Source organism: Rhagoletis zephyria, unplaced genomic scaffold (genome assembly GCF_001687245.7).
Source record: "Rhagoletis zephyria isolate East Lansing unplaced genomic scaffold, Rhagoletis_zephyria_1.1 Rzeph_scaffold_06880, whole genome shotgun sequence".
In the NCBI taxonomy this organism is placed as follows: Eukaryota; Metazoa; Arthropoda; class Insecta; order Diptera; family Tephritidae; genus Rhagoletis; species Rhagoletis zephyria.
This window is the reverse complement of record NW_016163963.1, coordinates 9,625-16,151: the sequence shown is the minus strand read 5'-3', so window position 1 is coordinate 16,151 and position 6,527 is coordinate 9,625. Positions and strand designations below refer to the sequence as shown.

General features: G+C 35.0%; 1 long non-coding RNA gene across 1 annotated transcript; it reads left to right on the top strand.

The window, feature by feature from the left end:
* Positions 1-202: 202 nt before the first annotated feature.
* LOC108373629 (uncharacterized) lies at positions 203-599 on the top strand. Its single transcript, XR_001848978.1, has 2 exons — positions 203-404; positions 529-599. It is a non-coding gene; the product is annotated as an uncharacterized LOC108373629 (long non-coding RNA).
* The last annotated feature ends 5,928 nt before the right edge of the window (positions 600-6,527 follow it).

Below are 6,527 nucleotides of genomic sequence, written 5' to 3'. Positions count from 1 at the left end.
GGGAAATGAAATTGAGGAATGCGAAAAAGTGTATATTGGGACAACTAAGCGGCCTTTAGGTGTTAGACTAGGCGAACATGAAGCAGATATAAGAAAACAAAAAAGCAGTACAGCATTATCACAACACATCATAACAAGTGGACATACAGCTGATTTCGCAAACATAAAGATTATCGACAAAGAAAGAAGGGAGAAAACCCGATATACACTAGAAAGCCTTAGGATAATGCAAAGAAGGAAAAAGACAATGAACAGAAAAGAAGATACGGACAACATTGCGGCCGCTTACATTTCTTGTTTATGATTAGAAATAAAAATGTTTATTATTTTAGTATTGACAAAGCTACCACAAAAGATGGTACAGATGCGCTGTATTTAGGTGTTAATCAAAGTTCTTAAACATTGTGAGTTTTTTGTCCTCAAATTGTTGTTTATAATTTTTAATTCCATATATGTATATGTATGTTTGTATGCTATATTCATTAATTTTTAATTACAATGTGCCTTTGTATTTTTGGTTTGTGGCAGATTTAATAAAGCTGGATTGCCCCTGAAGATGCTAAAAATGTTTTAGCGAAACGTTGGGCCAGAAAGTGGAATAATGTAGTTTTATTCGCACTAAAAACAAAGATCAGACTAGCCTGGTAACATAATATTTAAAATATGTATTTAACTAAATACTTTTTATGGGAATGCCCCAGCCGCTCGTCTAAACACATATTTGTACTTTACGTCTGTGCTCTTTCTGCTGCCGATTGCGGGTGTTGTGACCGCTGTGAACATTATTGACGTTCACTGACGAGTTGCTCGAAGCTGGATCCACGCTGTCACCCGTTTTATTTGCTTAGCGCTTTGCGCTCTTTGCTAATTGAGTGTTTTTTCTATTTATTTATTTTTTATTTAACGCTCGTTTATTAGCTTTGCCGCTGCTGTGTTGGTTTGGCGGCACTGCTGATTGGCACTTTTTGGCGTTGCCGTACTCGTACATATCTACTACAAGCGGTAGTTATTGGCTTAGAGACAACTAACTATCAAAATAAAAGTGGTTGATATACATAGATATTTTCATATTAATTTTTTTTCGTTTAATTTGCAAAGTTGATTTTTGCAGAAATCGTTTTTAGCTTTTGAAAAAAGCCAAGTCAAGTGAAATAAGAGAAGAACTACAACGCTATGTCCATTCATACGACACCAAAATTTTTTATGTTTCTCTTTTCAATATTTTTATATAACTTTTCTGCTACTATTATAGTTTATTTTTTTTTGCTATTCCCTACTGCAGCCTCACGTGGTATTATGTAATTTATTTTTAGCTGCGCTGCGCTGCACTGCCTGCTGTTGCTGCTGCTGCTGCTGTTGCTTGCGGCTACCCACTATTTGCCATTTATGTGCACTTCACTTTGCCTTCTTCTTGCTGGCGTTTGCTTTGCTTACTTTGTTGGTTTTGTGCATTGTATTGTTGTTCTTATTGTTGGTCGTTTTGCATTTGCGCACGCGCGTATATTTAATTCGGCGTTGTTTGTCACTGTTTTTTTTTTTTTGTTTTTTGCGAAACAAGCAGCCGCCAAAATATTTGTGGATTTTGCTATTTTTGTTGACTTTTGTGCCGCTTGTTCGTAGTAAACTTGTTTGAACTTCTTGTTTACCCGCACCGTAGCGCAGCCTTGTGTGGTTTATTTTCTCCATACATATTTCTATTTGCGATTGCGTTGCTACATGGCTTTTGTTTTTCTAATATTTGCTACTTTTTGCTGTTTTGAAAAAATCTCGCATAAAAACCATTTTTAGGCATTCACATTCGCTTATGAAAGGGAGTTACTGCTGAGAGTTTTGGATTGTAGACTATTTTATTTTATTTTTTATTTTTGCTCGCGGCTAAAAGTTGCTATGATTTGTTTATGCGCGTGTGTGGAGTAGTTTGAGGATTTATTTGAATTGTTGTTACACACTTTAGTTTTTGTGTACTTTTTTTTTGACATTTTTTACTCTATTTCTTGCTGGCTATTTTTGGACATTTTCGACCGTAAATTTTGGCCTAACATGCTATTGTTAATTTTTTTTTTAAGGCTTTCTGTTGCAATAAAATTTCATTTTGAAATATTGGCTAGAAAAATGTTGTTAGAAAATTTTTGCATTCGCTTTATTGATCGTGGTTATGTATTTATTTTTATACCAAGGAAAATTTGTTTTCCTTAAAATATAATAAATTTTTTTTAAAATTTTATACCTCCCTCCAAATTATTTTAAATCAATTCAGCGGTCCTTAAGCTACATACATATATATAGCACGTTGAATAAAAAAAAAAACATTTTTGTTAGGAAAAAATTTTCATCACCAAACTTTTATTCAAGAAAAACCTCTCATGAAACTTTAATGAAACCTCAATGAAACTTTATTCAAATTAAATGAAACTTTTTTCAGATTCAATGAAACTTTATTCAAACCAAATGAAACTTTTTTTAAATTAAATGAAACTTTATTCAAATTAAGTATTAAACATTTTTAAATTAAGGAACAGGAAATCAACTTAACTTATTAAGAGCCGTTTGCACCATGTCTGGCTAACACTAAAGGCTCTGTTATTCATACTTGGCATTGCTTGAGAGTTGTCACATAAGGAATTTGTTAAATGAGCTTCGCGTGTAAGCTGTTACCCAACGCACAGCATTACATACGTAGTAGTCTGTTGGTTTATGATTTCTACGTAAAGACACGTACGTAACAGAGCCTTAACTCCCAGTTACACATCGTTATCGACGTTATCGACGCCATACTTATATCAGGGAGTCGATAACGNTGATTTCTACGTAAAAACACGTACGTAACAGAGCCTTAACTCCCAGTTACACATCGTTATCGACGCTATCGACGCCATACTTATATCAGGGAGTCGATAACGCCGATTATGATGTTTAACTGGGAGAATATTTTTACTGTTGCTACACGAATTCAAAGCTGTCAACTATTATTTTCTTAAGGGAGAAGAGGGAAATAAAGTACAAATACTCTCGTTTCTCACTCACTCGCTTAAGCGAAAAGGAAAATTTGGCAAACTCTATGGATTAGAGCACAGTCTAATAACGGCNACGCCATACTTATATCAGGGAGTCGATAACGCCGATTATGATGTTTAACTGGGAGAATATTTTTACTGTTGCTACACGAATTCAAAGCTGTCAACTATTATTTTCTTAAGGGAGAAGAGGGAAATAAAGCACAAATACTCTCGTTTCTCACTCACTCGCTTAAGCGAAAAGTAAAATTTGGCAAACTCTATGGATTAGAGCACAGTCTAATCACGGAAACATTCAACTTCGGTACAAGAATAATTTTGACATGTCCCATGACTCTTTTCTTTTTCACATTATCCTTTACATGTACTTCCGAAAACAGAGATATTTGAAGTTTTATAAAATGAATAAACTATATGATTTTCCTAGTTACCAAAACCCCTCGAAAATCACAACAAACCAACCAACCTACCAAAGCCTTATTTTAAGAAACGAAATTACCAATTTTGGTCCAATTGGACCGCAACGGCAGCACTGTATTCAACATGCCTTGACCGTAAGGGAGAGCAACACATAACAGCTAATTCAAAGTAATCCAAAAAAGAAGTTTCATTTCATTTGAATAAAGTTTCATTTAATTTGAAAAAAGTTTCATTTAATTTGAATAAAGTCTCATTGAATCTGAAAAAGGTCTCATTTAATTTGAATGAAGTTTCACTGAATCTGAAAAAGGTTTCATTTAATTTGAAAAAGGTTTCGCTTAACATGAAAAAGGTTTCATTTAATTTGAAAAAGGTTTCGCTTAATTTGAAAATGGTTTCATTTAAACTGAAAATGCTATATAAGTGATTTGCATTAAATTTCTTTAAAATATTCTGAAAATGTATTAAAAGTTAATACATTAAAATGTTCACTAAGAAATTCCGAGACCTAGTCCATACGCTTCCGTTCTCTCATTTTGCCGATGCAATTAACCACCCAGGAAACCCCATCGGCTCCACGGAACTCATCTTTACAAAAAACTCAACACCCAGATATTCATCCCGTTTCAACTCCAGTGTGAGGGCAACCAGAAGTTCTTGTACCTCAAAAGTGTAAGCGTGTGCCAGAGCAGAATATTTAGTAAGGTGACATCAATCAAATGCTACTCCTGCCATGGTTAGTCATGCCACTTGCGCCCCTTACTCCACAGTTCTGCGCTCCCATTCGCCGCCTCCACCGTTGCAGTGGCATAACCCAACATGCACAAAGAAAATATTTTTCTAACTTTTTGAATTTACTGATTCTCAAGTGGATATACAACATTTTTCTCAAACATTTTTCCTAAGGTTTGTCTAAAAGTTGAATAAAGTTTGAATTCAAATTGATATGCAAGCTTTTCTGAAGTGAAGAACTCTGATTATTTTGCATATAAAAAATGTCATTTTTTTATTAGAGAATGGGTTGCTTCTCCAATTGAGCTACACTTGAAAACCGACATTTGACCTTGGAATTTGTATTGGATCTCCACTTGATCTCCAATTAAAATATTTATTGGGGCACAATAGACCTACCGGTCGTAGTGCCATACCCAACTAACTATCTATTTAAAATATTTATTGGGAACCTTGGACATTTAGCAACTGGTAAGCCTACATAAATAGAAAAAAGCAGTTCACACAGCATCTTTCGATGGTGAACGCCAAACGTCCAGTGACCAGAAGGCTGCAAAGCCTCCCAAACCCCAGTACGCTTCTTACTTTTGACAACGATGAAGTTTTGGTCATCATTGGGATGGCAAAGGCCATCCCTACGGATTGTGAAAGTTGATGCTAGGTAATCAATCGGTTGTCGGCCACGGTGGTAAGCACTTTTTCGAGTTAAACTTTAAAACCGTTTACAATTAAATAGGAGCAAGTTTTCCCGTAAATGTTTGATCGATTTTCAAGTAAATTTTTTTAGTTTTGGCGTCCTAGATTGAACTTTGAAAACTTTTCACTTACTTAAAATTTAAGCTTTAGACCAGTATATGGCTCTCCAGGCAGTGGTCGTTGCTACTGAGGAGGAATTCGATTGTCTATTCTACTAGATGGAGTCGATATTGAAATTGCATCTATATTTTGATAGCCAACCTAGGAGAGGCTGGGTTCGTTTTTAAGTTGCAGGCGACCATTCTTCGACAGTTAAGCTTCATGTTAGTCACGGCAGTAACCACGACTTGTAAAACCACGAAGGATAGACAGGAGGCGATTTAAGGATCATATAAGCTACACATTTCCGAAACATTCAATTGTGCGAAAATTCTAAAACGTCCGGACTAAAATACGAAGAGCTCCAGATAATCCTATCATAAAAAAAACTCGAGAAATTCCGAAAAGTCTCGAAAAAATCATCGGGGTTTCTTGCTTGAAATATTAAAAAAAAAAATTCAAGTTTTTAGGCGAAGAGGAAATAATTTTCTTTCGAAAAGTTAGTCCTGTTAGTTGTATATTTTGGGGCGATATTAAAATCTTCACATAAACAAATGCTACACATTTCAACTTTTCGTGAGCCAAACGCTTCGCCAATCACAGACAATTTTTCACTATTTACTATAGCCTTCTTTAAACACTGAGAAGATTAAGTGCTTATAAGTTGTCGGCGAGAGTAGAAATAAAATTTAGTTGGTAAAGTCGGGAAAGGTGGGGAAGATTTTGTCATGCGATATTTTTTTTTTTTACTTTTAATGAACCTTTTTCATCGAAACTCCACCAGACCCTGGCATGTGTACAGTTGAAGGTCTATGCTAAATCCTGCAAGAATGTTGTATTAGTAAAACCATTTCGTTTTATATCTACTAAGTATTTCATAAATTTTTTTAACTTTTTCATTTTAAACTTGCAGACTTCTAAAGTAAAACTTTGATGCCGCTGAAGGGCATTAAACAGTCGACATTAAACCACATCCTCCGCATCCTCACATAAAAATCTACAGCACAAAAGGACAAAGCAGCTGGCACGTACTAATTAACTTAATTGCTTTAAAGCTAAAACATCAGCAGTGGCTAATGTAAAAGTATACAATTCACATTCACTGCGCGATTTCCAATGCCATATGCCGTGCAAGAGGGTGTTTACTACATACGAGAGTAGTCTCAGAATTTATTTGAGGTAAGTGAAAACGAACGATTCTTTTAACAAATTAATTTGTCATTGTTGATGCAGCACAAAGCAAATTGAGGCTATCACCGTTAAGCGCCACACAAAAGTCAAAAACACTTAACGCTACTCATTAAAATGTTCTTTTGAAAGCATATTTCTAGGCGTGCGGGCGGCTATCGTGTGGCTTTTGTGCTTAAATAATTATTCACATTTTTAGACTGTTTGAGTTGTAGGCATTGTGCGCAAAGGCGCCGAAATTACACTTTATTTTTCTTTACTTGCATAACATCTAATTACATTCAGCGCTCTTTACAGAAGTACGAATGTATGTATGTATGTACATTAGACTGGTTCAACAATTTTTTGTTTCTAAATCACTTGTGAAATATTTTTGGA